This window comes from Mobula birostris, chromosome 20 (genome assembly GCF_030028105.1).
Source record: "Mobula birostris isolate sMobBir1 chromosome 20, sMobBir1.hap1, whole genome shotgun sequence".
In the NCBI taxonomy this organism is placed as follows: Eukaryota; Metazoa; Chordata; class Chondrichthyes; order Myliobatiformes; family Myliobatidae; genus Mobula; species Mobula birostris.
The window spans coordinates 47370246-47393682 of NC_092389.1; the positions used below are offsets into that span (position 1 = coordinate 47370246).

The 23437-nt window shown below is 43.3% G+C and overlaps 1 long non-coding RNA gene across 1 annotated transcript; it reads left to right on the plus strand.

Annotated features, from left to right (window-relative positions):
* The first annotated feature begins 5631 nt into the window (after window positions 1-5631).
* On the plus strand, window positions 5632-22422 carry LOC140212699 (uncharacterized). Its single transcript, XR_011889783.1, has 4 exons — window positions 5632-6497; window positions 7111-7186; window positions 17498-17568; window positions 21313-22422. It is a non-coding gene; the product is annotated as an uncharacterized lncRNA (long non-coding RNA).
* The last annotated feature ends 1015 nt before the right edge of the window (window positions 22423-23437 follow it).

The following is a 23437-nucleotide window of genomic DNA, read 5'->3' on the forward strand; positions in this document are numbered from 1 at the left end:
ACAGATCCAAAGTACCTGTTCAACTCGTCTGCCATTTCCTTGTTCCCCATAATAAATTCACCGGCTTCCGTCTTCAAGGGCCCAATTTTGGTCTTAACTATTTTTTTCCTTTTCACATACCTAAAGAAGCTTTTACTATCCTCCTTCATATTCTTGGCTAGTTTACCTTTGTACCTTATTTTTTCTCCACGTATTCCCTTTTTAGTTATCTTCTGTTGCTCTTTAAAAGTTTCCCAATCCTCCGGCTTCCCACTCGTCTTTGCTATGTTATACTTCTTCTCTTTTATTTTTATACTGTCCATTACTTCCCTTGTCAGCCACGGCCTCCCCTTACTTCCCTTAGGATCTTTCTTCCTCTTTGGAATGAACTGATCCTGCTCCTTCCACATTATTCCCAGAAACACTTGCCATTGCTGTTCCACTGTCATCCCTGCTAGGGTATTGTTCCATTGAACTTTGGCCAGCTCCTCCCTCATAGCACCATAGTTCTCTTTGTTCAACTGCAATACTGACCCTTCCAAGTTTCCCTTCTCCCTCTCAAATTGTAGATTAAAACTTATCATATTATGGTCACTACCTCCTAATGGCTCCTTTACCTCGAGGTCCCTGATCAAATCCGGTTCATTGCACAACACTAAATCTAGAATTGTGTTCTCCCTGGTAGGCTCCAGTACAAGCTGTTCTAAGAATCCATCTCGGAGGGACTCCACAAACTCCCTTTCTTGGGGTCCAGTACCAACCTGATTCCTCCAGTCTACCTGCATGTTGAAGTCCCCCATAACAACTGTAGCATTACCTTTGCGACATGCCAATTTTAACTCTTGATTCAACTTGCACCCTACATCCAGACTAGATAACTCCCATTAGGGTCTTTCTACCCTTAGAATTTCTCAGTTCTATCCATACTGACTCTATGTCTCCTGATTCTATGTCCCCCCTCGCAAGGGACTGAATATCATTCCTCACCAAAAGAACCACCCCACCCCCTCTGCCCATCAGTCTGTCCTTTCGATAGGATGTATACTCTTAAATATTCATTTCCCAGGCCCTGTCCACTTGCAGCCATGTCTCTGTTATTCCCACAACATCATAATTACCAATTTCCAACTGAGCCTCAAGCTCATCCACTTTATTTCTTATACTCCGTGCATTCATATACAATACTTTTAATTCATTACTCCCCTCACCTCCCATATCAATTCCTATTTCACTTGGCCATACTGTACTATCCCTTCTTGATCTTTCTGCTCTGTTGATTCTGCTGTCTTTCTTAACTTTTCTTATTCTCACTTTCCCTTTATCTCCATCCTTATGTTTCCAGATTGTCCCCTCCCCGCACTACTTAGTTTAAACACACCCGTGTTGCAGAGGCAAAGCTGCCTGCCAGAATGCTGGTGCCCCGCTTATTAAGGTGCAACCCGTCACCCCGAAACATACCCCAGTGGTCCAAGAATGTAAATCCTTGCTTCCTGCACCAGTTCCTCAGCCACACATTCAGATCCATTATCTCCCTGTCCTTGACCACTCCAGCACAGGGATCTGGAAGCAAACCGGAGATAACCACCCTGGAAGTCCTGCTTTTCAGCCTTCTTCCGAGTTCTCTGAAGTCGCGCTGTAGAACGTCTTTCCTCTTCTTCCCCACATCATTTGTGCTGACATACACCACCACTTCCGGATGTTCACCTTCATTCTTGAGGATTCCCTGCAATCGGTCCGTGACATCCTGGATCCCAGCACCAGGGAGGCAACACACCATCCTTAAATCTCGCCTGTTGCCATAGAAACCCCTTTCTGTACCTCTCACTATGGAGTCCCCTACGACCACGGCTCTGTCTGACGCCGGTCTCCTCGACTTTGCCTCAGCGCCAATTGTTGACTCGCAGATCCGTCCGCCTCTCAGACTGGCACTGTCTTCTGTCCCGACAGCTTCCAAGAGGGAGAACCTGTTTACGAGACACACATCCCCCGGGGTCTCCTGTACTTCAAGCATCCTTTCCTTGTTCATCGTCGTCCTCCTTCTCCCTTCCTGTATCCTGGGTGTAACGACCTCACTGTAGGTCCTGTCCAGAAAACTCTCGTTCTCCCGGATTAACCTAACATCATCCAGTTGCCTCTCCAGTGCTGCAACACGGTCCTTCAGAAGCTGAATCTGGACACATTTTCCGCAGGTGTAGGATCCAGAGGCGCCATCAGTGTCCCTGACCTCCCACATCATGCACACAGCCCACTGAATCAGCCTAGCGGTCATCTCTTCTCCCACTTCTCACCCTCTCCAACTGTGGCGTTGTCTCCACTCTCAGCCTCCTCGCCGAAGACTCCTGAGCCAAAGACTCGCACTTTTCTCGCAAGGCACCTCCCTCGACAAAGCTGCTCCCCTAGAGCGAGACTTGCTTATATTAGCTGATAATTTTAAATCAGCCGCTCCTTCTCAGCCAATCCCCGCACTCGCTCCTTCACCTGCCGTGCCTCCTCCGACCTGGAAGGTGCCAGGGTCCGGGATATTCTGATCGCGTCCAAGATATCCTGAAGTGGGAGGGTGAAGATACCAATGACATAGGTAGGAAAAGGGAATCCCAAGTATATCATATTCATTAATAACAATCTGCACTTTTAATTCATCCACCTTTTACGAATGCTCCTTGCATTGACACATAAAGCCTTCAGGCTCGCTTTTACAACACTCTTAGCCCTTATACAATTATGTTGAAAGTGGCCCTTTTTGATTTTTGCCCTGGATTTGCTGGCCTGCCACTTTACTTTTCACCTTACTACTTTTTGCTTCTACCCTCATTTTACACCCCTCTGTCTCTCTGCACTTGTTCCCATCCTCCCGTTGTGAACTAACCTCCTCTCTCCTAGTCTCTTTAATTTGATTCCCACCCCCCAACCATTCTAGTTTGAAGTCACCTCAGTAGCCCTCGCAAATCTCCCCGCCAGGATATTGGTCCCCCTAGGATTCAAGTGTAACCCGTCCTTTTTGTACAGGTCACACCTGCGCCAAAAGAGGTCCCAATGATCCAAAAACTTGAATCCCTGCCCCTGCTCCAATCCCTCAGCCACGCATTTATCCTCCACCTCATTGCATTCCTACTCTCACTGTCGCATGGCACAGGCAGTAATCCCGAGATTACTATCTTTGTGGACCTTTTTCTCAACTCCCTATATTCTCCTTCAGGACCTCTCCCCTTTTCCTACCTATATCATTGGTACCTATATGTACCACGATCTCTGGCTCCTCTCCCTCCCACTTCAGAATATCTTGGACGCGATCAGAAATATCCTGGACCCTGGCACCAGGGAGGCAAATTACCATCCGGGTCTCCGGACTGCATCCACAGAATTGCCTTTCTGACCCCCTTACTATCGAGTCCCCTATTACTACTGCCCTCCTCTTCCTTTCCCTACCCTTCTGATACATAGAAACAGAGAAAATAGGTGCAGGAGTAGGCCATTCAGCCCTTCGAGCCTGCACCACCATTCAGTATTGATCATGGCTGATCACCCAACTCAGAACTCTGTACCAGCCGTCTCTCCATACCCGCTGATCCCTTTAGCCACAAGGGCCATATCTAACTCCCTCTTAAATATAGCCAATGAACTGGCCTCAACTGTTTTCTGTGGCTGAGAATTCCACAGGTTCACCACTCGCTGTGTGAAGAAGTTTTTCCTCATCTCGGTCCTAAAAGGCTTCCCCTTTCTGCTCAAACTGTGACACCTCGTCCTGGACTTCCCCAACATCGGGAACAATCTTCCTGCATCTAGCCTGTCCAATTCCTTTAGGATTTTATATGTTTCAATCAGATCCCCCCTCAATCTTCTAAATTCCAATGAGTATAAGCCTAGTTCATCCAGTCTTTCATCATATGAAAGTCCTGCCATCCCAGGAATCAATCTGGTGAACTTTCTTTGTACTCCCTCTATGGCAAGGATGTCTTTCCTCAGATTAGGGGACCAAAACTGCACACAATACTCCAGGTGTGGTCTCACCAAGGCCTTGTACAACTGCAGTAGTATCTCCCTGCTCCTGTACTCGAATCCTCTCGCTATAATGCCAGCATACCATTCGCCTTTTTCACCGCCTGCTGTACCTGCCTGCCCACTTTCAATGACTGGCGTATAATGACACCCAGGTCTCGTTGCACCTCCCCTTTTCCTAATCGGCCACCATTCGGATAATAATCTGTTTTCCTGTTTTTGCCACCAAAGTGGATAACTTCACATTTATCCACATTAAATTGCATCTGCCATGAATTTGCCCACTCACCCAACCTATCCAAGTAACCCTGCATCCTCTGAGCATCCTCCTCACAGCCAACACCGCCACCCAGCTTCGTGTCATCCGCAAACTTGGAGATGCTGCATTTAATCCCCTCATCCAAGTCATTAATTTTTTTGTAAACAACTGGGGTCCCAGCACTGAGCCTTACAGTACCCCACTAGTCACTGCCTGCCATTCTGAAAAGGTCCCGTTTATTCCCACTCTTTGCTTCCTGTCTGCCAACCAATTCTCTATCCCCATCAATACCTTACCCCGAATACCATGTGCTTTAAGTTTGCACACTAATGTCCTGTGTGGGACCTTGTCAAAAGCCTTCTGAAAATCCAAATATACCACATCCACTGGTTCTCCCCTATCCACTCTACTAGTTACATCCTCAAAAAATTCTATGAGATTCGTCAGACATGATTTTCCTTTCACAAATCCATGCTGACTTTGTCCGATGATTTCACCGCTTTCCAAATGTGCTGTTATCACATCTTTGATAACTGACTAGCATTTTCCCCACCACCGATGTTAGGCTAACCGGTCTATAATTCCCCGGTTTCTCTCTCCCTCTTTTTTTAAAAAGTGGGGTTACATTAGCCACCCTCCAATCCTCAGGAACTAGTCCAGAATCTAAAGAGTTTTGAAAAATTATCACTAATGCATCTACTATTTCTTGGGCTACTTCCTTAAGCACTCTGGGATGCAGACCATCTGGCCCTGGGGATTTATCTGCCTTTAATCCCTTCAATTTACCTAACACCACTTCCCTACTAACATGTATTTCGCTCAGTTCCTCCATCTCACTGGACCCTCTGTCCCCTACTATTTCTGGAAGATTATTTATGTCCTCCTTAGTGAAGACAGAACCAAAGTAATTATTCAATTGGTCTGCCATGTCCTTGCTCCCCAAAATCAATTCACCTGTTTCTGTCTGTAGGGGACCTACATTTGTCTTAACCAATCTTTTTCTTTTCACATATCTATAAAAGCTTTTACAGTCCGTTTTTATGTTCCCTGCCAGTTTTCTCTCATAATCTTTTTTCCCCTTCCTAATTAAGCCCTTTGTCCTCCTCTGCTGAGCTCTGAACTTCTCCCAGTCCTCAGGTGAGCCACTTTTTCTGGCTAATTTGTATGCTTCTTCTTTGGAATTGATACTATCCCTAATTTCCCTTGTCAGCCACGGGTGCACTACCTTCCTTGATTTATTCTTTTGCCAAACTGGGATGAACAATTGTTGTAGTTCATTCATGCGATCTTTAAATGCTTGCCATTGCATATCCACCGTCAACCCTTTAAGTGTCATTTGCCAGTCTATCTTAGCTAATTCACATCTCATACCTTATGATGTTGTGCAGAACTCCCCAATGGAACGACCATCCACTTCCACTGCTGTATTTGAACAGTTTCAGGCTCCACTCCTATGCCTAAACGTCAACGTGAAGATGACGAAGAGACCAGTGCTGATAATACAGCTCATGGTCAGGATGAGTCTTCAGAACATCAGTCAAAGAAATTGAAACTCACCCAGCGATCAGAAGAGCATGTACAGGAGATGGAAGAAAACACAGATGCAGACGACGAAATGCAGATCCAATCTGAGAACCCGGATTCACAGGACTCTATCACCCAGGTGGTTATTGAAGAATACCCACCTGTCAACTAATGGAAGATAATGAAGAGGCATCTCACCCTTTGGATTTAGACCCTCAACCATTAGAACATCAGCTAAGTACTCAGTATTCACGAAGTTCTCAAACACCAACTGAATACATTATTATTGAGAGTGATGAAGATCCAGACAATGAAGAGGACAATGATGATGATACTGGTATTGAGGATGGTGATGGTGTAGATAGTAATGAGGGTAGTCCTGAGGGAGAAGATAATTATGATGATGGCAATGTTGAGGCTGCTGATGGGACAGATCCTAGTACAGATGAACAAGCTAAAAAAGAAAGTTCTCAAGTTTCAGAGGATAATTCTGGAGGTGAAGGTTGTGTCACCACCACGGAATCCTGCACACCAGAAACTCCAAGACAGCAACAGGCAGTTGCTGAAAGACCAGCTTCACGAGCTCGATGCTCACCAAGGAGACCAGCACATCCTCTTCCACCAAGACTTACAATACAACCTCCAGCCCCAGAACTGGGACCACCTGCGCAGAGATTTCCACCAGCGAGGCGACCTTCATCAAGTCGAGGGGGAATTCAGCTTACTCCAGGCATTGGAGGTGTGCAGCAACATTTTTTATATATAATTTTTATTGAGTTTTCAAACATGATTACATGAAATAATAATATCTACGCTCTCCCCCTCCCTTAACCCTTCCCCCCCGATATATACCCCTACCTAAAAGAAAGAAAAGAAAAAGAAAAAAAAAGAAAGAAAGAAAGACTGACTGGATATTGAAAGGTCTCCACATGCTCCATGGGATTCAAAATAAATTTAATATATTTATTTGTTACTTTCCCCAAAGGCCCAACATCTTTATCATTGGAGCACCTAGATATGCCAACCTATCTTTCGTAAAAAAAAAAGACGCCAAATATTCAAAAATGTATCATATTTATCTCTTAAATTATAAGTAATTTTTTCAAGTGGAATACAGCTAAAAATATCATTATTCCAACGATCCATACTTAAATACGAATCCGATTTCCAAGTAACTGCTATAGCCTTCTTGGCTACTGCCAGTGCAATTTTTATAAATTCTTTCTGGTATTTATTCTATTTAAGTTTCAATTTTATCCCTTCAATGTCACCTAATAAAAATAATATCGGGTCATGTGGAAGTTGAGTTCCAGTAATTTGTTCCAATAAATCTCTTAAATTTATCCAAAAAGGTTGAATATTGGAACAGGACCAAGTAGAATGTAAAAAAAGTACCAATTTCTTGATTACACCGAGAACATTGATCAGGTAAGTTTGAAGTTAATCTATTTATTCTTTGCCGTATAATATATAATTGGTGTAAAAAATTATATTCTACTAATCTGAGTCGAACATTTATTGTATTTGTCATACTGTCAAGACAGTCTTGACCAATTTGTTTCATCAATATTAATACTCAAATCCATTTCCCACTTTTGTCTTGACTTGTGAATTCCTTGTTTAAGTGTCTGTTTTTGAATCAGATTATACATAAAAGAAATAATTTTTTAAATTTTTCCTTTTTGAATTAAAATTTCAATTTCATTAGGTTTCGGCAAAAACATTATTTGACCCAGTTGGTCTCTTAAATAAGCCCTTAATTAAGAGACGTCGGGCAGTGCAGCGCGGCAGATTTAAAAGGGCAGAAATCCTGCTTCGGGTTTGATTCGAAGAAGGAGTCTGAGAGTCTGAGTGGGAGTGCCGAGAAAGACATTTTTGAAATTTTCATTATTTTTTTTTTTCTCCAACGGCGTTGTGAGAGGCGGGACTGCGCAGGCGTGTGACGTCGGGCTGTGCAGCGCGGCAGATTTAAAAGGAACAGAGCCTCATAGAGCGGGCAGCGTAGTTTGCAGGCGGCGGAGTGAGCAGGGAGCAGAGTGAAGACTTAAGGGCTTCGGCACAACGGGCTTAGGCGGAAACGGGCGAGGCGAGGAAGGTTTGGCATTCATTTTCTGTTGTTATTTGAGGAGAGGGGCAGTATGAGTGTGAGGGCAGTTTGCTGTTCTCGGTGTCGGATGTGGGAGACTCTGGAGTCTCCAAGCCTCCCGGACGTCTACATCTGCACCAAGTGCATCGAGATGCAGCTCCTAAGGGACCGCGTTACGGAACTGGAGCTGCAGCTGGATGACCTTCGTCTGGTTAGGGAGAGTGAGGAGTTGATAGAGAGGAGTTGCAGGCAGGTGGTCACGCCGGGGCCACGGGAGGCAGACAAGTGGGTCACGGTTAGGAGGGGGAAGGGAAAGAGTCAGGTAATAGGGAGTACCCCGGTGGCTGTGCCCCTTAACAATAGGTACTCCTGTTTGAGTACTGTTGGTGGGGACAGCTTACCCGGGGGAAGCGACAGTGGCCGTGCCTCCGGCACAGAGTCTGGCCCTGTAGCTCAGAAGGGTAGGGCAATGAAGAGGAGGGCAGTTGTGATAGGGGACTCGATAGTAAGGGGGTCAGATAGGCGATTCTGTGGATGCAGTCCAGAGACCCGGATGGTAGTTTGCCTCCCTGGTGCCAGGGTCCGGGATACTTCTGATCGTGTCCAAGATATCCTGAAGTGGGAGGGTGAGGAGCCAGAGGTCGTGGTACATATAGGTACCAATGACATAGGTAGGAAAAGGGATGAGGTCCTGAAAGGAGAATATAGGGAGCTAGGAAGGGAGTTGAGAAAAAGGACTGCAAAGGTAGTAATCTTGGGATTACTGCCTGTGCCACGCGACAGTGAGAGTAGGAATGCGATGAGGTGGCGGATAAATGCGTGGCTGAGGGATTGGAGCAGGGGGCAGGGATTCAAGTTTTTGGATCATTGGGATCTCTTTTGGCACAGGCGTGACCTGTACAAAAAGGACGGGTTACACTTGACTCCTAGGGGGACCAATATCCTGGCAGGGAGATTAGCGAGGGCTACTGAGGTGACTTTAAACTAGAATGGTTGGGGGGTGGGAATCAAATTAAAGAGGCAAGGCGTGAGGAGGTTAGTTCACAACAGGGGGATGGGAACAAGTGCAGAGAGACAGAGGGGTGTAAAGTGAGGGTAGAAGCAAAAAGTACTAAGGAGAAAAGTAAAAGTGGCAGGCCGACAAATCCAGGGCAAGCATTAAAAAGGGCCACTTTTCAACATAATTGTATAAGGTCTAAGAGAGTTGTAAAAGAGCGCCTGAAGGCTTTGTGTGTCAATGCAAGGAGCATTCGTAATAAGGTGGATGAATTGAAAGTGCAGATTGCTATTAATGATTATGATATAGTTGGGATCACAGAGACATGGCTCCAGGGTGACCAAGGATGGGAGCTCAACGTTCAAGGATATTCAATATTCAGGAGGGATAGACATGAAGGAAGGAGAGGTGGGGTGGCGTTGCTGGTTAAAGAAGAGATTAACGCAATAGAAAGGAAGGACATAAGCCGGGAAGATGTGGAATCGATATGGGTAGAGCTGCGTAACCCTAAGGGGCAGAAGACGCTGGTGGGAGTTGTGTACAGGCCACCTAACAGTAGTAGTGAGGTCGGAGATGGTATGAAACAGGAAATTAGAAATGTGTGCAATAAAGGAACAGCAGTTATAATGGGTGACTTCAATCTACATGTAGATTGGGTGAACCAAATTGGTAAAGGTGCTGAGGAAGAGGATTTCTTGGAATGTATGCGGGATGGTTTTTTGAACCAACATGTCGAGGAACCAACTAGAGAGCAGGTTATTCTGGACTGGGTTTTGAGCAATGAGGAAGGGTTAATTCGCAATTTTGTCGTGAGAGGCCCCTTGGGTAAGAGTGACCATAATATGGTGGAATTCTTCATTAAGATGGAGAGTGACATCGTTAATTCAGAAACAAAGGTTCTGAACTTAAAGAGGGGTAACTTTGAAGGTATGAGACGTGAATTAGCTAAGATAGACTGGCAAATGACACTTAAAGGATTGACGCTGGATATGCAATGGCAAGCATTTAAAGGTTGCATGGATGAACTACAACAATTGTTCATCCCAGTTTGGCAAAAGAATAAATCAAGGAAGGTAGTGCACCCGTGGCTGACAAGAGAAATTAGGGATAGTATCAATTCCAAAGAAGAAGCATACAAATTAACCAGAGAAAGTGGCTCACCTGAGGACTGGGAGAAGTTCAGAGTTCAGCAGAGGAGGACAAAGGGCTTATTTAGGGAGGGGAAAAAAGATTATGAGAGAAAACTGGCAGGGAACATAAAACTGACTGTAAAAGCTTTTATAGATACGTGAAAAGGAAAAGACTGGTAAAGACAAATGTAGGTCCCCTAAAGACAGAAACAGGTGAATTGATTATGGGGAGCAAGGACATGGCAGACCAATTGAATAATTACTTTGGTTCTGTCTTCACTAAGGAGGACATAAATAATCTTCCAGAAATAGTAGGGGACAGAGGGTCCAGTGAGATGGAGGAACTGAGCGACATACATGTTAGTAGGGAAGTGGTGTTAGGTAAATTGAAAGGATTGAAGGCAGATAAATCCCCAGGGCCAGATGGTCTGCATCCCAGAGTGCTTAAGGAAGTAGCCCAAGAGATAGTAGATGCATTAGTGATAATTTTTCAAAACTCGTTAGATTCTGGACTGGTTCCTGAGGATTGGAGGGTGGCTAATGTAACCCCACTTTTTAAAAAAGGAGGGAGAGAGAAACCGGGGAATTATAGACCGGTTAGCCTAACGTCGGTGGTGGGGAAACTGCTGGAGTCAGTTATCAAAGATGTGATAACATCACATTTGGAAAGCGGTGAAATCATCGGACAAAGTCAGCATGGATTTGTGAAGGGAAAATCGTGTCTGACGAATCTCATAGAATTTTTTGTGGATGTAACTAGTAGAGTGGATAGGGGAGAACCAGTGGATGTGGTATATTTGGATTGTCAAAAGGCTTTTGACAAGGTCCCACACAGGAGATTAGTGTGCAAACTTAAAGCACATGGTATTGGGGGTAAGGTATTGATGTGGATGGAGAATTGGTTAGCAGACAGGAAGCAAAGAGTGGGAATAAACGGGACCTTTTCAGAATGGCAGGCGGTGACTAGTAGGGTACCGCAAGGCTCAGTGCTGGGACCCCAGTTGTTTACAATATATATTAATGACTTGGATGAGGGAATTAAATGCAGCATCTCCAAGTTTGCGGATGACACGAAGCTGGGTGGCAGTGTTAGCTGTGAGGAGGATGCTAAGAGGATGCAGGGTGACTTGGATAGGTTGGGTGAGTGGGCAAATTCATGGCAGATGCAATTTAATGTGGATAAATGTGAAGTTATCCACTTATCCACTTTGGTGGCAAAAATAGGAAAACAGATTATTATCTGAATGGTGGCAGATTAGGAAAAGGGGAGGTGCAACGAGACCTGGGTGTCATTATACACCAGTCATTGAAAGTGGGCATGCAGGTACACCAGGCGGTGAAAAAGGCGAATGGTATGCTGGCATTTATAGCGAGAGGATTCGAGTACAGGAGCAGGGAGGTACTACTGCAGTTGTACAAGGCCTTGGTGAGACCACACCTGGAGTATTGTGTGCAGTTTTGGTCCCCTAATCTGAGGAAAGACATCCTTGCCATAGAGAGAGTACAAAGAAGGTTCACCAGATTGATTCCTGGGATGGCAGGACTTTCATATGAAGAAAGACTGGATGAACTGGGCTTGTACTCGTTGGAATTTAGAAGATTGAGGGGGGATCTGATTGAAACGTATAAGATCCTAAAGGGATTGGACAGGCTAGATGCAGGAAGATTGTTCCTGATGTTGGGGAAGTCCAGAACGAGGGGCCACAGTTTGAGGATAGAGGGGAAGCCTTTTAGGACCGAGATTAGGAAAAACTTCTTCACACAGAGAGTGGTGAATCTGTGGAATTCTCTGCCACAGGAAACAGTTGAGGCCAGTTCATTGGCTATATTTAAGAGGGAGTTAGATATGGCCCTTGTGGCTACGGGGATCGGGGCTATGGAGGGAAGGCTGGGGCGGGGTTCTGAGTTGGATGATCAGCCATGATCATAATAAATGGCGGTGCAGGCTTGAAGGGCCGAATGGCCTACTCCTGCACCTATTTTCTATGTTTCTATGTTAATTGAAGATAACAAAAGAGCGTGTTATTTGATATTTTATATTTATTCTTTAATTGTTCAAATGACATCAATATACCTCCTTCATAACAGTCTCCAATACATCTAATGCCTTTTTTGGTACCAATTATATAAAAGTTGATTATCCATTGTAAAAGGAATAAGTCCGTTTTGGATCAAAGGTCTTCTTGCTGGTAAAGATTTCTTCATTTCATCATCAACATTTATCTTATTCCATAGATCAATCAAATGTTTTAATATAGGAGATTTTTTCTTTTCCCGTAGCCATTTAGATTCCCATTTCTATATAAAATCTTCGGGTATATTTTCTCCTATCTTATCTAATTCTATTCTAATCCATGCCGGTTTTTGTTCGTCAAAGAAAGATGCAATAAATCTAAGTTGATTTGCTTTGTAATAATTCTTAAAATTTGGAAGTTGTAACCCTCCTAACTCAAATTTCCATGTCAATTTTTCCAATGATATTCTTGACATAGAAACATAGAAAATAGGTGCAGGAGTAGGCCATTCGGCCCTTCGAGCCTGCACCGCCATTTATTATGATCATGGCTGATCATCCAACTCAAAACCCCGCCCCAGCCTTCCCTCCATACCCCCTGACCCCCGTAGCCACAGGGGCCATATCTAACTCCCTCTTAAATATAGCCAATGAACTGGCCTCAACTGTTTCCTGTGGCAGAGAATTCCACAGATTCACCACTCTCTGAGTGAAGAAGTTTTTCCTAATCTCGGTCCTAAAAGGCTTCCCCTTTATCCTCAAACTGTGACCCCTTGTTCTGGACTTCCCCAACATCGGGAACAATCTTCCTGCATCTAGCCTGTCCAATCCCTTTAGGATTTTATACGTTTCAATCAGATCCCCCCTCAATCTTCTAAATTCCAACGAGTACAAGCCCAGTTCATCCAGTCTTTCTTCATATGAAAGTCCTGCCATCCCAGGAATCAATCTGGTGAACCTTCTTTGTACTCTCTCTATGGCGAGGATGTCATTCCTCAGATTAGGGGACCAAAACTGCACACAATACTCCAGGTGTGGTGTCACCAAAGCCTTGTACAACTGCAGTAGTACCTCCCTGCTCCTGTACTCGAATCCTCTGGCTATAAATGCCAGCATACCATTCGCCTTTTTCACCGCCTGCTGTACCTGCCTGCCCACTTTCAATGACTGGCGTATAATGACACCCAGGTCTCGTTGCACCTCCCCTTTTCCTAATCGGCCACCATTCAGATAATAATCTGTTTTCCTATTTTTGCTACCAAAGTGGATAACTTCACATTTATCCACATTAAATTGCATCTGCCATGAATTTGCCCACTCACCCAACCTATCCAAGTCACTCTGCATCCTCTTAGCATCCTCCTCACAGCTAACACTGCCACCCAGCTTCGTGTCATCCGCAAACTTGAGATGCTGCATTTAATTCCCTCATCCAAGTCATGAATATATATTGTAAACAACTGGGGTCCCAGCACTGAGCCTTGCGGTACCCCACTAGTCACCGCCTGCCATTCTGAAAAGGTCCCGTTTATTCCCACTCTTTGCTTCCTGTCTGCTAACCAATTCTCCATCCACATCAATACCTTACCCCCAATACCATGTGCTTTAAGTTTGCACACTAATCTCCTGTGTGGGACCTTGTCAAAAGCCTTTTGAAAATCCAAATATACCACATCCACTGGTTCTCCCCTATCCACTCTACTAGTTACATCCACAAAAAATTCTATGAGATTTGTCAGACATGATTTTCCCTGCACAAATCCATGCTGACTTTGTCCGATGATTTCACCGCTTTCCAAATGTGATGTTATCACATCTTTGATAACTGACTCCAGCAGTTTCCCCACCACCGACGTTAGGCTAACCGGCCTATAATTCTCTGGTTTCTCTCTCCCTCCTTTTTTTAAAAAGTGGGGTTACATTAGCCACCCTCTAATCCTCAGGAACTAGTCCAGAATCTAACGAGTTTTGAAAAATTATCACTAATGCATCCACTATTTCTTGGACATCTTACCTTTCCAAAGAAATTTCCTCACACATTTATTTAACTCTTGAAAAAATTCTGTGGCAGTTGTATTGGTAGTGTTTGAAATAAATACTATGATCTAGGAAATATATTCATTTTTGCAGCATTGACTCTACCCACTAATGTTATTGATAATATCATCCATCTTCTTGAATTTTTTTCAATAGTGGTAAATAATTCAATTTATATAAATTCTTTATATCATTATGAAGTCTTATTCCTAAATACTTTATACCATTTATCGGCCATCTAAATTGGGTAGCTAATCGACATTGACTTTTTTGAACCAACATGTCGAGGAACCAACTAGAGAGCAGGCTATTCTGGACTGGGTTTTGAGCAATGAGGACGGGTTAATTAGCAACCTTGTCGTGAGAGGCCCCTTGGGTAAGAGTGACCATAATATGGTGGAATTCTTCATTAAGATGGAGAGTGACAGAGTTAATTCAGAAACAAAGGTTCTGAACTTAAAGAGGGGTAACTTTGAAGGTATGAGATGTGAATTAGCTAAGATAGACTGGCAAATGACACTTAAAGGATTGACGGTGGATATGCAATGGCAAGCATTTAAAGGTTGCATGGATGAACTACAACAATTGTTCATCCCAGTTTGGCAGAAGAATAAATCAAGGAAGGTAGTGCACCCTTGGCTGACAAGAGAAATTAGGGATAGTATCAATTCCAAAGAAGAAGCATACAAATTAGCCAGAGAAAGTGGCTCACCTGAGGACTGGGAGAAATTCAGAGTTCAGCAGAGGAGGACAAAGGGCTTATTTAGGAAGGGGAAAAAAGATTATGAGAGAAAACTGGCAGGGAACATAAAACTGACTGTAAAAGCTTTTATAGATACGTAAAAAGGAAAAGACTGGTAAAGACAAATGTAGGTCCCCTGCAGACAGAAACAGGTGAATTGATTATGGGGAGCAAGGACATGGCAGACCAATTGAATAATTACTTTGGTTCTGTCTTCACTAAGGAGGACATAAATAATCTTCCAGAATTAGTAAAGGACAGAGGGTCCAGTGAGATGGAGGAACTGAGCGAAATACATGTTAGTAGGGAAGTGGTGTTAGGTAAATTGAAGGGATTGAAGGCAGATAAATCCCCAGGGCCAGATGGTCTGCATCCCAGAGTGCTTAAGGAAGTGGCCCAAGAAATAGTGGATGCATTAGTGATAATTTTTCAAAACTCGTTAGATTCTGGACTAGTTCCTGAGGATTGGAGGGTGGCTAATGTAACCCCACTTTTTAAAAAAGGAGGGAGAGAGAAACCGGGGAATTATAGACCGGTTAGCCTAACGTCGGTGGTGGGGAAACTGCTGGAGTCAGTTGTCAAGGATGTGATAACAGCATATTTGGAAAGCGGTGAAATGATCCGACAACGTCAGCATGGATTTGTGAAAGGAAAATCATGTCTGATGAATCTCATAGAATTTTTTGTGGATGTAACTAGTAGAGTGGATAGGGGAGAACCAGTGGATGTGGTATATTTGGATTTTCAGAAGGCTTTTGACAAGGTCCCACACAGGAGATTAGTGTGCAAACTTAAAGCACACGGTATTGGGGGTAAGGTATTGATGTGGATGGAGAATTGGTTAGCAGACAGGAAGCAAAGAGTGGGAATAAACGGGACCTTTTCAGAATGGCAGGCGGTGACTAGTGGGGTACCGCAAGGCTCAGTGCTGGGACCCCAGTTGTTTACAATATATATTCATGACTTGGATGAGGGAATTAAATGCAGCATCTCCAAGTTTGCGGATGACACGAAGCTGGGTGGCAGTGTTAGCTGTGAGGAGGATGCTAAGAGGATGCAGGGTGACTTGGATAGGTTGGGTGAGTGGGCAAATTCATGGCAGATGCAATTTAATGTGGATAAATGTGAAGTTATCCACTTATCCACTTTGGTGGCAAAAATAGGAAAACAGATTATTATCTGAATGGTGGCAGATGAGGAAAAGGGGAGGTGCAACGAGACCTGGGTGTCATTATACACCAGTCATTGAAAGTGGGCATGCAGGTACACCAGGCGGTGAAAAAGGCGAATGGTATGCTGGCATTTATAGCGAGAGGATTCGAGTACAGGAGCAGGGAGGTACTACTGCAGTTGTACAAGGCCTTGGTGAGACCACACCTGGAGTATTGTGTGCAGTTTTGGCCCCTAATCTGAGGAAAGACATCCTTGCCATAGAGAGAGTACAAAGAAGGTTCACCAGATTGATTCCTGGGATGGCAGGACTTTCATATGAAGAAAGACTGGATGAACTGGGCTTGTACTCGTTGGAATTTAGAAGATTGAGGGGGGATCTGATTGAAACGTATAAGATCCAAAAGGGATTGGACAGGCTAGATGCAGGAAGATTGTTCCTGATGTTGGGGAAGTCCAGAACGAGGGGCCACAGTTTGAGGATAGAGGGGAAGCCTTTTAGGACCGAGATTAGGAAAAACTTCTTCACACAGAGAGTGGTGAATCTGTGGAATTCTCTGCCACAGGAAACAGTTGAGGCCAGTTCATTGGCTATATTTAAGAGGGAGTTAGATATGGCCCTTGTGGCTACGGGGGTCAGGGGGTATGGAGGGAAGGCTGGAGCGGGGTTCTGAGTTGGATGATCAGCCATGATCATAATAAATGGCGGTGCAGGCTTGAAGGGCCGAATGGCCTACTCCTGCACCTATTTTCTATGTTTCTATAATCTCCTTGAGTAAGAGGTAAGATTTCACTTTTATCCCAATTACACTCTGACACTTTCCCATATTCTTCCAGTCCAGAAGGTAGTTTACGTAACAAATGCAGTGGGTTTGTTAAATAAATCAAAACATCATCAGCAAATAAATTAATCTTATATTCCTCCTGATTAACTCTAAAACCCTTAATATCTGAATCAATTCTAATTAGTTCTGCTAATGGTTCTCTTGCCAATACAAGTAAAGCAGGTGATAATGGTCAACATTGTCTAGTTGACCTTTTTAACTGGAATGGTGTTGAAATTTGACTATTTGTCACTACTTTAGCGTTAAGATTAGTGTTTAAGGTTTTAATCCAGTTTATAAAAGGTACTCCTAACCCATATTTTTCTAATACTTTAAATAAAAAATCCCATTCCAATCTATCAAGTGCTTTTTCTGCATCCAAGGCTACTACCATACTTATTTCCTCCCTTTTTTGTGCCAAATGAATTATACTAAGTAGCCGAGTTACATTATCTGCCAATTGTCTATTTTAATAACTCCTGTTTGATCCATATGTATTAATTTTGATAAATATTTAGATAATCAATTAGATAAAATTTTTGCTATTATTTTATAATCCGTGTTCAACAAAGAAATAGGCCTATATGATGCTGGTTTGAAAGGATCTCTACCTTTTTTTGCAATACTATTACAATCACTGTTGAGAAAGATTCTGGGAGTTTATGTATTTTTTCCACTTGACGTATTAACTCCATAAAAGGAGAAATTAATAAATCTTTAAACTTTTTATAAAATTCAGGCGGAAAACCATCCTCTCCTGGAGATTTATTACTTTGAAGTGATCCTAAAGCTTCTTCAACCTCTTTTAAGGTAAAAGGCATATCTAATCCTTTCTGTTCTTCCAAATTGAATTTTGGACGAGTTACTTGTGATAAAGATCTTTCTATCTCATTAACATCGTTTTGTGATTCCGATTGATATAATTCAGAGTAGAAACTTTTGAAGGTTTCATTAATTTCTAAAGGTTTATAGTTTTGTAATTTTATTTGCACTTGTTCTAATTGCATTTATCGTTTTGGAAGCCTGTTCTGTTTTCAACTGCCAAGCAAGAATTCTGTGTGATCTCTCACCTAACTCATAATACCTTTGCTTAGTTCTCATGATTTCTTTTTCTGTTCGATGTGCCTGAAGCGTGTATTATATTGTAACTTCTTATTGACAAGTTGTCTTGGTTTTTCTTCTATCATATGTCTTTGAGATTCTTTTTCTAATTTTGTAATCTCTTTTTCCAATTGATCTAATTTTACCATATATTCCTTCTTAATTTTAGACGTATAACTTATTATCTGACCCCTCAAATATGCTTTCGTCGCATCCCATAATACAAATTTATCATCAACTGAATGACAGTTTGTATCCAAAAAAAAAATTGGATCTGTTTTTTCATAAAATCACAAAAATCTTGACATTTTAATAATATTGAATTAAATCTCCATCTATAAGTTGCTTCTTCCTTTTCCGTCATTATTATTGTCATTAATAAAGCCATAGTCATACTTTATTGATCCCAGGGGGAACTTGGTTTTTGTTACAGTTGCACCATAAATAATAAATAGTAATAGAACCATAAATAGTTAAATAGTACTCTGTAAATTATGCCAGTAAATTATGAAATAAGTCCAGGACCAGCCTATCGGCACAGGGTGTCTAACCCTCCAAGGGAGGAGTTGAAAAGTTTGATGGCCACAGGCAGGAATGACTTCCTATGACGCTCTGTGCTGCATCTTGAAGGAATGAGTCTCTGGCTGAATGTACTCCTGTGCCCACCCAGTACATTATGTGGTGGATGGGAGACATTCACCAAGATGTCATGCAACTTAGACAGCATCCTCTTTTCAGACACCACCGTGAGAGAGTCCATTTCCATCCCCACAACATCACTGGCCTTATGAATAAGTTTGTTGATTCTGTTGGTGTCTGCTACTCTCAGCCTGCTGCCCCAGCACACAACAGCAAACATGATAGCACTGGCCACCACAGACTTGTAGAACATCCTCAGCATCGTCCGACAGACATTAAAGGACCTCAGTCTCCTCAGGAAATAGAGACGGCTCTGACCCTTCTTGTAGACAGCCACAGTGTTCTTTGACCAGTCCAGTTTATTTGTCAATATGTATCCCCAGCTATTTCTAATCCTCCACCATGTCCACACTGACCCCCTGGATGGAAACAGGGGTCACCGGTACCTTAGCTCTCCTCAGGTCTACCACCAGCTCCGTAGTCTTTTTCACATTAAGCTGCAGATAATTCTGCTGACACCATGTGACAAAGTTTCCTACAGTAGTCCAGTACTCAGCCTCACCTCCCTTGCTGATGCATCCAGCTATGGCAGAGTAATCAGAAAACTTCTGAAGATGAGAAGACTCTGTGCAGTAGTTGAAGTCCGAGGTGTAAATGGTGAAGAGAAAGGGAGACAAGACAGTCCCCTGTGGAGCCCCAGTGCTGCTGATCACTCTGTCGGACACACTGTGTTGCAAGCACACGTACTGTGGTCTGCCAGTCAGGTAATCAAGAATCCATGACACCAGGGAAGCATCCACCTGCATCGCTGTCAGCTTCTCCCCCAGCAGAGCAGGGCGGATGGTGTTGAACGCACTGGAGAAGTCAAAAAACATGACCCTCACAGCGCTCGCTGGCTTGTCCAGGTGGGCGTAGACACGGTTCAGCAGGTAGAAGATGGCATCCTCAACTCTTAGTCGGGGCTGGTAGGCAAACTGGAGGGGATCTAAGGAGAGCGATCTGACAATATTCTCACTTTATATTCCATATTTTTCACTCTGTCTTGAATATTCATTCATAATAGAAAAAGATCTATCCTTCAGTAAGTTTTATGTCTGTTAGAATAGAACAAATAGTCTCTTTCTTTGGGGTTAATTTTTCTCCATATATCAAGCAAATTTAAATCTTTTACCGATGATAAAGTTAGTTTTACTACTTTCGATTTTGTAACAGCCTTGGTTGATCTATCTAAGACTGGGTCTAGGTAAAAGTTAGTCTCCACCTATTAATATTTTATCATGTGCGTCAGCTAAATTCAAAAAAGCTTCTTGTATAAATTTTGCATCATTTTCATTTGGTGCATAAATATTGATGAGGGTCCATAATTTGGAAAAAAGTTGGCAGTGTATAATCATATATCTCCCCGCAGAATCAGTTATTACATTTTGTATTCTAATTGGTAACGTTTTATTGATCAATATTGCTACTCCCCTCACTTTTGAACTAAATGAAGCTGCAACAACACTTCCCACCCAGTCTCTCTTTAATTTCTGATGTTCTGTTTCTGTTGAGTGTGCTTCCTGCAAGAAGGCTATATCTACCTTCATTTTCTTAATGTGTGTTAAAATTCTGTTTCTTTTCACCGGTCCGTTAAGCCCATTAACCTTAAAACTCAAAAAATTCAATAAGTTAGTCATTATTCCTAACCAAATTACTCCAATCTAAAACATTACTTAACACCTCAACTCTCATAGTTTCTTGGGGAATCTCTTTAAACTTCACCATGTTGCTGTGTTCCCCCCCCCCCCATCATCCAGGCAAAAAGAAATAAAGGATAGATATGATATAAAAAGAAAAATAACAAAATGCCCCCCTACTAATGTTGTGAGTGAAAAAAACCCCCTCCATTTTGCGGGTCATGGCTGTCGCCACGATTGCACACATGAATCCCGTAGCGATTGGTCAGTATTTCTTCCAGCTCCCTGTAACAAAAAAAATTATAAATATATTAAAAGAAATTTAATGTCACTATTCCCAACTAATATTCCTCAAACTTTTACATTTCTTCCCCTCTATCACATATTTAATAATACATTTATATATTTTTCCACCTTTAAAAATCCACCAAGTGTATTCCCTGTCCCAGCCTTCATCTTTAATCCATCTCACTCCCCTAGATTTCCTCTTGTGTCTGGTGAATATTCAAAGATTCTGGCACAAACTCCTCCGCTTTCCGGTAATCATCAAAAAATCTTCTTTCTCCGCCAGGCAAAAAAATCTTCAAGGTTGCAGGATAGCACAGTATAAATTGATAACCATGATCGCATAGGACTTTTTTCACTGGGTTGAACTTCTTCCTTCTCTTCATAACTTATGTCAGGGTAGAAAAAAATTTTGTTCCCTTCAATGGCCCTTTTCTATTCTTGGCAGCTTGGGCAGCCACCTGTAGATTCCTTTCTTTGCCTTGAAATCTCAAACAATTTATTAAAATTGGTCGCGGATTTTGGTCATGTTGTGGTTTTGCCTACTTCTTTACGCATGCGCAATTCCCGCTTCGTCTTCCCAGGGACGGCTGCTGCCGCCATTGCCCCCTGTTCTTCAACGCCAGAGATAAAATGTGTCTCCTCCGAAGGAGATCCAACCTGAGCCCGAGGTTCCATCGCTGTAATAGGCCCTTTTTCCTTCCCATCTCGCGGGGACTTCAAAACCGCAGTTTTCCTCTGTTGCTGTTTACGAGGCATATCGTAAAATAGTCTTGACTAGTTTATAAGTAGTTCTTAAAAACTATTTATTAACTCTTCTTTGTTTAAACAGTACTTTGCTGCTTTTTTACAGGAGAGCTGGATTTACAGGTCTCAATCCCACGTCATCACGTGACGTCCCCCTGACATTTTGTTGATGAAGATGACAGAATGGTGCCCAGTACTTGTTGTGCCCCACCGATCAGATGGGTTTGCAGAAGCCATTCATTCTCCCCAGGTTGCAGGAGTACCTCAATTTAGGTTTGGACCACCCGAAGATAGGAATCAAACTGGTTGAAGTCAGTCTGATCTGGGGCAATTGGCCTCACAAGGAGGTTTAGCAATGTATGAAACACCAATTTACCTTGCTGCTGTTCACGAAGATGAATCTGGAGGCTGCAGTGTACCGAGCACACCGCTGCAAGTTCATGCACCAGTGACTGTTTTCAGTGAGGGACCACAAACAGATATAACTGAGCATGCCTCCCAGTCTGTTCCTATGGTTGCAACATGCACCAGCAATCTGTCCAGCACAGTTGAATCTGGAGGTGGTGATGATGACCCAGGACCCCAAGCCTCGAGGATCCCGCAGCCAAGCTCAAGACCCAAGTCCCCAGCCTCAAGCCATGTCATGTCCTTGCCCGGTTCCGGGGTCCGAGCCCGAGGCAAGACCCAGGTTCTGGGTCCTTGTCCAGTCTCGGGCTCGGAGTCCAAGCCTAGTCCATGGTTCCTAGTCCTAGTCCCGCTTTCCCTAGCCCAACTCTGCATTCTTGTCCCTGCTCCTTGCCTGAATCGTGTCACGTCCCTACTCTAGTCAAGTCCTGTTCCTTATACTCCAGTGTCTGTGTCTTGCATCTGGGTCTGTTCCCAGCACCCCCATTGTGACAGAAGGAGCAGATCAAGAAGGGCTTAGTTCAGCCGTTGTGTTAGAAATTGAAAGACCTCAGGAGGAAGAATCTGCCCAGCCTTCAGACGAAGCCGATATTCCATCCACTAGCCAGGATCCTCCTAGTTCAGCTGATGCTGCCATCACACAACCTAAACCTTTGTGAAGAGTACAGCTTTATTCACAGATGGGGAGAATTGCAGCTCAAGGGCAACAAATCATTAGCCGAAGAGGTATAAACATTTCAAAGGGAGGAAGAAGAGGCATAAACAGAGGAAATCGTAGCTGAAGAACAGGTACCTAGGTGAAGCGTATTGATCTCTGGTCATTGGTTTGGCTGCTTGCTAAATAAAACAAATTTTTGAACTTGCAAAAAAAAAAAAAAATCAGAGATGCCAAGGGACTTGGGAGTTGTTGTGCAATACTCCCAGAATGTTACTTCACAGGTTGAGCGTGAGGTAAAGAAGGCAAACGCAATGTTGGCATTTATTTCAAGGGGAACAAAATATAAAAACAAGGAGGTAATGCTGAAGCTTTATAAGACACTAGTCAGGCTGCAGCTGGGGTGTTGTCAACAGTTTTGGGCCCCTTATCTCAGTAAGGACATATTGTCACTGGAGAGAGTCCAGAGGAGGTTCATGAGGATGAGTCTGGGAATGAAGGAGTTAACATATGAGGAGTGTTTGGCAGCTTTGGGCCTGTGCTCACTGGAATTTAGAAGAATGCGTGGGGATCTCATTGAAACCTACTGAATGTTGAAAGGACTAGATAGGGTGGATGTGGAGAAGATGTTTCCTCTAATAGAAGTATACAGAGGTACAGGGCATGGCATTAAAATTGACAGGCAACCTTTTAGATCAGAAGTAAAGAGGAATTTTTTCTAGCCAAAGTGTGAATCTGTGGAATGCGCTGCCACAGACTGTGGTGGAGGCCAAGTCTGTGGGTATATTTAAAGCGGAAGTTGATAGATTCCTGATTGGTCAGGGAATCAGGGGATATAGTGAGAGGGCAGGTGTATGGGGTTGAATGGCATCCGAGATCAGCCATGATGAAATGGTGGAGTGGACTCGATGGGCTGAATGACCTAATTCTGCTCCTTTGTCTTATGGTCTTACGAAAGGGAATGTGACATATGGAGGCCAAACACAGCAGTTATGTATTGAAAAGTGGAGGGCCAGCACTTTCTGGGCATAAATGGTTGAGAAAATCCAACTAGACTGGCACTCAATTAAGGCTCTTACTGTGGCACCAAAAGGCAATGGCAGTATGTAGATAATAGTTAAATTAATTAAGTAGTGCAAAAAGAGGGGGAGAAAAGTAGTGAGCTCGTGTT